Source organism: Urocitellus parryii, chromosome 8, assembly GCF_045843805.1.
Source record: "Urocitellus parryii isolate mUroPar1 chromosome 8, mUroPar1.hap1, whole genome shotgun sequence".
Classification (NCBI taxonomy): domain Eukaryota; kingdom Metazoa; phylum Chordata; class Mammalia; order Rodentia; family Sciuridae; genus Urocitellus; species Urocitellus parryii.
This window is the reverse complement of record NC_135538.1, coordinates 32,163,322-32,169,887: the sequence shown is the minus strand read 5'-3', so window position 1 is coordinate 32,169,887 and position 6,566 is coordinate 32,163,322.

The window sequence follows — 6,566 nt, the reverse complement described above, 5'->3', positions numbered from 1 at the left end:
CCTTTATGATGGTTTTTCCTGTGGAGAGATGAAATCCCAGATTTGGAGGTCAGGTGACTAGAAAGCCTGAGGGGCGTGTTCACCTTGTTTCCTGATTGGACTTCATGGAGGAGCCCATGGCTGAAATTCCCCCTCCAACGTGAAGGGACTACTTCCAAGTGAAAAGGGGCTGCACTGTGTCACTCGGCTGGATCTAAGGCAGCCAGCACACAGAAGCTTCCATCAACTCTTCTGAGAGAAGACAGCAATCCAGAAGTTTTCATGTTTAGGGGGACTTTAGAAGGCACCTGAGTGGGCAGTTGGTGGAATAGCACTGTGGGCCTCACTTTAAGTGGCTCTAACTCAGGGAACCAAATACCATGAGCTTAGACCCGTTGGATAGAGGATGTGGGTTTACTCAGAAACGTCTTCAGCTCTACCATGAACTGCAAAAGAGTTTGGTTAGCTATAAAGGATTCCTGAGCCTTGGTGTAGAGCTAAGAAAACCCGTCAGAAGTTTACCAGAAGCACATCAAAAGATGCTAGTGAAAGTTGCTCAATAACCGTAACTGATCCAATTCTGACCACATAGCTCAGCAAGGACCTAAGGAAGAACTCAAGAGAGGATTGAGCTAATAGAAGGCACATCTCACACTGCTGGAGGGAACCTCTCCAAACCCTGCTGCTGAGCATCCAGACCCTGTCTTGGGGAGTATTGGAGGCAGGAGAGCAAACAGGAAGAATAAGCATATCTGTTCCTCAACACTGGGTCACCCCAGAGAACTGAAGGGATTGGGGTAATGTGATCTAACACTCCAAACCCCTGTCTCGATCCTTTTCCCCCTTATTTCACAGTAGGATAAGGACTCAGAGTAAGTTAGAGGACAGCCGTTTCATTTATATATAAGTGATCCTAAAACTTTGTATACTTCCTAAAATTCTAAGGGACTTTCAAATAATGGGCACAATGCATATAATAAACAAAAACATTGGTCCTTAAAGGCAATTTGTTGTCTTGGATGAAACTGCCTGTGGAGATTTCATAATGCTTTCAAAATTCCAACAATAAATAATGAGACAAAGAAGTTGTAGTGTACATTTGTTTTATAAATTGTTATCTAGCAAGAAACCCTCATTTCTCTAGAACAACACACTAATCAGACACTTGGGAACCAATTTCTTCCTAATTGACTCAAATCTTAACTCCACTTAGCACACATTTGGATCTTTATATAGTACCCTAATTACTAAGTTACCCTAAAGAGATAAAGAGGATTGAGATAATGTGATTTAGCTGTAATGGAGTAGACACTGGCGTAGTCAGAGAATTCCTAGCCTACAGTTAAAATGAAGACCAACGGAAAAGTTCATTAATTTGCAGACTTACCTGGTACACCCTCAAGAGTTTGCAAACTGAAAACCTAAAGATCAATTGGTTCTGTGGGTGAATTTTATTGGCCTCCAGGTGTTTAAAAAAATATTAATTCAGTAGCTAATACTTAAAAATTCAAATAAATATAAAAATTTCCAACATTTATTTAAAACTCTATGCTGGATTTCCAGTTACAGAAACATGAAGAGATTGGCAAATTCTGTCCACAAAATCCAAGTCTAAATTTGGAAAATACTCTTAATAATAATTTCCCCACTTGTTATGGTTTAGATGTTGGGTGTCCCCCAGAAGTGCATGAAGTTTAGAGATGATGCAAGAAGTTTAGAGCTGAAATGATTGGGAGTCCTAACTTAATCAGGACATTAATCTACTTGACTGCATTAACTGGGTGGTGACTGTAGGCAGGTAGGGTGTGGCTAGAGGAAGTGGGTCCCCGGGGCATGTCTTTTAGGTATATATTTTGTTCCTGAAGAGTGGTGCTATCTTTCTCTGCTTTCTTGTGGCAATGTCCTGAGCCACTTTCCTCTTCCACACTCTTCTGCCATAATGTTCTGCTACAGTCACAGAACAATAATAGAGTTGGTCATGTATGGATTGAGACCTCCGAAACTGTGAGTCCCAAATAAACTTTTCCTCCTTTAAAATTGTTCTTGTTAGGTCTTTTGGTGGCAGCAATGAAAAAGATGACAAAATACCCCTCTAAAGTATAATGTACATATTAGTGAGAAATTTATAGATGTCAATGTTTGCTTTTAAGAAATTCAAAGGAATCTACCAAACTAAACCAAACCAAATAAACCTTTGAGAACTAATAAGCAAATTTAGCAAAGTTACAGGATACTAATTATACTGCTGTAGTCTGATAATGAACAAACTGAATATGAAATTAAGAAAATAACTCCATTGTAAAATACTTAGAAATAAACTTGACAAAAGAACCAAGACCCAGACAGGAAGAACTATAATACACTGCTGGGAAAAACTAAAAGTAATGTAAATAAATAAATGGAGGATTTTTTCATGCCGTATTCATCAGTTGGAAAACTGAATACTATTGACAATTCTTAATTTGATTTATGGATTAAATAAAATCCTTTCAAAAATTGTAAACTACTTAAAAATAATAATTGATGATGTGTTCTTATGCTTTGCTGATGGGAATGTACAATGACATGGCCATTTTGGTAACTTGAAACAAGCTGGAAACAATTAAAATATCCAGCAAATGGTAAAAAAAATAAATAAATAAACAAAATGTGATACTTCTATACAATGGAATACTATTCAGCAATAAAAAGGAACTACTGATACATGCATGAGCATGGATGGACTTCTAAACATTATGCTAAATGAAAGAATAAAATATAGCTTATTGTATGATCATTTGTATAAATAACTCAGAAAAGACAAAGCTATTAAATAGAAAATGGAGCAGTCTATGCTTGGGGTTAAAGTGGGAGTAGTTTTTGACTGCAAATATATGTGATGACATGTTACCAAATTGGATTGTGCTAATAGTTTGCTTAACTGCATAAATTACTAAAAAAAAAAAAAAAAAAACATTGACGCGTATGTTAACAAAGGACAAATTTTATGATATGCATTTTTTTTTCATTTTTTTTTTTTTTTTTAGTTGTAGGTGGACATATCTTTATTTATTTTTATTTGGTGCTGAGGATCAAACCCAGTGCCTCACCCATGAGAGGCTCGCGCTCTACAACTGAGTTACAGCCCCAGTTCTATGCTATGCAATTGCCGCAGTCTGGCTGGGCACAAGATCACGAGCCACTCACAGCTTTGTAGATTCAAACAGCAATTCTTTATTCCCGAACTCACACCGGCCCTCTACAAACACGTTCTGGGGAAATCCAAGTTCGGCCGCAAAATTCACGTACTCCATTAGGCTTTTTTATCCCAAACACTTTCTGAATTTCACGAGAACTCAACGGGAACTCAGGCAGCAGGATACGCCCTATTCCCAGCAGGAATAACCTTAAACCTGGAACCGCCCTAAACCCAAAGAGCGGGATACTCCCTAAAACCTGCAGGATACACCCTAAACCTGGATCCACCCTAATCCAGTAGGATCCTCCCTAAACCCGGATCCACCCTGGTCCTTGAGCAGGGTCACCTTTCTCAAACATACATGCAATGTCACAGCGAATGTCCAAGGCAAGTCCATTTCCAGGAGTCCTTCCTCTAAGCAACATGGAGTACACTGGCAAGGAAATTTCGATGCGTCATTCCTACTTGGCAATGGCCCTCAGCATGCAATTTGTACTTTAATAAGTCTGTTAAATTCAGATTATCTGACAACCCTAGATTTTGTTTGAAATGGAGTTATAAGAGAAAATGGGGAAGGGCACAGTGGCCAAGATTGTGTTCAATCCCAAAGTGAAGATTTGAGTAGCAGCCCCCTTTCAATAGTATTAGTTTGCATCCAGAATGACTCCCAAAATCTTAGTGACCTGCTGGTGGCCTTGTCAGGAGGTGGTGGAAATTTTAGAAGGCAGGGGATAATTGCAGGAAGTAGCTCTCTGACAGAGTGTCCTTGAAGGGTATATTGAACCCCTTGATCACCCCTCTGCTTTCTGGTTGCCAAAACATGAGCAGCTTTGCTATACCACATCATTCCCTGCCATGATGTTCTGCCTCACCACAGACCTAAGGGCAAGGAGCCAACTGATCACAGACCAAAATCTCTGAAACGATGACCAAAAATAAATCTTTCCTTCTTTAAGTTGATTTTATCAGGTATTTTGTCACAGTGATGGAAAGCTAACAAACAGAGTAGTATTTTAGATTTCTCCACAGTTTCTATTACTTCTATTATATCTTACATGTCTGGGTCCACTTTGCTTATTTTGTTATCTGACTGATTCCTGTTAAGCAAGTGTCCTCCATCTCAGAGAAGCAAGGATGCCTTTCTGCCCCTCTGGTAGATTCATGTCCAATGGCAACTCTCTCATTAGAAATTATATGTAAAACATGCATAATTTATATAAAATTAAAGCCTAAATTTTCTCTCCTGGTATAGTGATTGGGTGATTAAAATATGGAAAAATATATTGGAATTTTTATATAAAGTTGGGGGAATGTAAAACATTTTATTGGCATAATTTTGTAATATTATTTATAAGATCATTGTATAAGTGAGGACTAAGGATCAGAGACTTCTTGTAATCTGTTCAAGGTCACATAGTTATACAATCTTCTTGCTAAAAAAGGCACATATATTTGTGCTTACAAAAGAGACAGAAAAATTAGAATGTCATACAAAATCTTAAAAATAAATCAATGCTGTGGAAAAACTTTTTCTTTTTTCTGAATCTCATGAAGCTTAAAGAGCTATGTGGTTTTCTCTTTTAAGACTTGGCTAGATGTCTTTGGTCTTATACCAGTGAAGTGGAGAAAGCTGCAGAAACTCTGAAGCAGCTGCTAAAGTAATTACGGCATATTTCATTTTTTGAAAGCTAAGAGGTTCTCAACTTTGAGAAGGCATAGTTCAAACATAGATAAATTGGTCTTGTTTGGTATTTGGCTTTATCTACAGCTTTACAGTTTCAGATACCAGAGAAGAAATGTTTACATGTTTATGTCAAGGAATATTATAAAATCTTAATGTATCATCTCTCCTGTTGTACTAGATCAGAGTGCTCAGTCACTAATGCAGAGTGATTTAGGATTAAAGATGAAACATTCATTGTGTTGCTGTTTTATGTTCCCGGACCTACCTTGTTGTACTTTGGAATGTGAAGCTGTCCCTCTGACCATTTAGAATAAACAAGACTGAGGCAAGACTTTATCAAAGGCATTTCAAAGTCTATAGCTAAACAATATGAGTGGCCTACTAGGCCTGTCTTATTCCTCTATTTTTAGAACTTTAACTGGGTTTTTATAATTACCCATAAAAATCCCAACTAGTGGAGGTAAGGCAGGAGCTTGAGGCAGAAGCTTAAGGCAGAAGCCACATCCTGGTGGCTTGCCTGCTAGGTCCACCCTACAGATGTGTTAGATTTTATTTGGCCTTTAAAGTGTTTAAAGAAAATTTTTTTCTGAATCTTGTAGAAAACATTTTGCAATCTGAAGAATTCACAAAAACATCTCAATTTCCTGTTTCTTTTGAAAAATCTGATTGCTTACCCGGGGTGCACAATCCGACCCTGAGTAAAAGCTGCACTTTTTATTACTAAAGGGCAACTGGTTCACCTTTTGCCAATCTGCAAGGGGGCTGCCTCACTCATTTATGGTTCCTGCTGGTGCCTAGATGTTTGAGATATTTGTGACCCTGCAGAGGCATTGACTTTTCCAATGGACCGAAGTCTTTAAAGTCATTTGTTGTTTTGAGTTGCAGACAACAGACTTATTCCATTTGTTTTGTCAGGTTCAAAGCCACTTTGGAAAGTCTTTGTCGAGTTGCTTTTAGAAGTTCTGACACTCATTTGATCAATCTCAGTGAAGCAAATCCTTGAATCTGACTTCAGGAAACAGTCAAAGCAAGATTTGAAGCCAAGTTTGTGGTAAGAAATAATGAAATAGTGAAAACCTGTTTCTGTTGGGTGGTTTGTAAGCTGGCTCAAAGGTAACAACAATAAAATAAAAGTTCAAAAGTGATTTGAGGGATGGCTTTTACATCTTTCAATGTCAATTACCTTTTCTATTAATTGTTCATAATATCCTATGTGTGGCTCTATTATGCATACATGACTTAGGTTTTGATTTTTTTTTTGATACATGTTGGCCCCACTTTCTTCTCTTCACCAAACTGAAACCATTTAAAGGAAAAAATATATTTTTATTCATTTTTAAATATGCTATGCATATTTGGAGGTGGCAGATTGAAGAGTTCATTATTGAAGGAATGAATGAAGTGCATCCCAAGTTGACTATTTTAAAGGGGACAAAATCCACTTTATACCTGCTGAACATTCATTCTCTTTTTAAAACATTTGCATATATTCCCGTCAGTGAAATGAATAAGAATTTAATTGTTTGGGGGTTGTAGGACTTTCCTCAGTCACTGAAGTCAGTTGAGAGTCACTTTTCCTTTGACAGGAGACTTTCCTGCACAATGTGGTTTTTGCTAACTGACAACCAAGGAAATGTGCAAGTGGTAGAATCAAAGATGAAACAAAACACATCTAGAATTACAGCCGCTGGTTCATGGTCTAGTTAAAACATATAACTTTCAAGT